General features: G+C 44.9%; 1 long non-coding RNA gene across 1 annotated transcript in view; it reads left to right on the forward strand.

Moving 5' to 3' along the window:
• LOC119588428 overlaps positions 1-183 on the forward strand; it is a 1,568-nt gene extending 1,385 nt beyond the window's left edge. Inside the window, exon 3 of the long non-coding RNA XR_005230088.1 lies at positions 20-183. This is a non-coding gene — a long non-coding RNA (uncharacterized LOC119588428). The remainder of the gene's footprint in view (positions 1-19) is intronic.
• The last annotated feature ends 71 nt before the right edge of the window (positions 184-254 follow it).

Below are 254 nucleotides of genomic sequence, written 5' to 3' on the forward strand. Positions count from 1 at the left end.
TTTCCATCCTACGGTGCAGCCATCCTGGACTCGTGAATCCTACCTTGGCCAGACTCGGATTTCGTGGATAGGTCATCCTCCGGCCACCCTGAGACCATCCTTCTATCCCTGGTCACGTCCACCGCAACGGATGAAGGGTTTCGAATAAAATTTTTAAAAAATCATTCTTTTCTTTTCTTTTCCTCCGATTAATGTTACTTATATCGAGGCCCAACGTATTTGGTACATGATACAAAGGAGTATCATAGGATAGG

Source organism: Penaeus monodon, chromosome 23, assembly GCF_015228065.2.
Source record: "Penaeus monodon isolate SGIC_2016 chromosome 23, NSTDA_Pmon_1, whole genome shotgun sequence".
In the NCBI taxonomy this organism is placed as follows: domain Eukaryota; kingdom Metazoa; phylum Arthropoda; class Malacostraca; order Decapoda; family Penaeidae; genus Penaeus; species Penaeus monodon.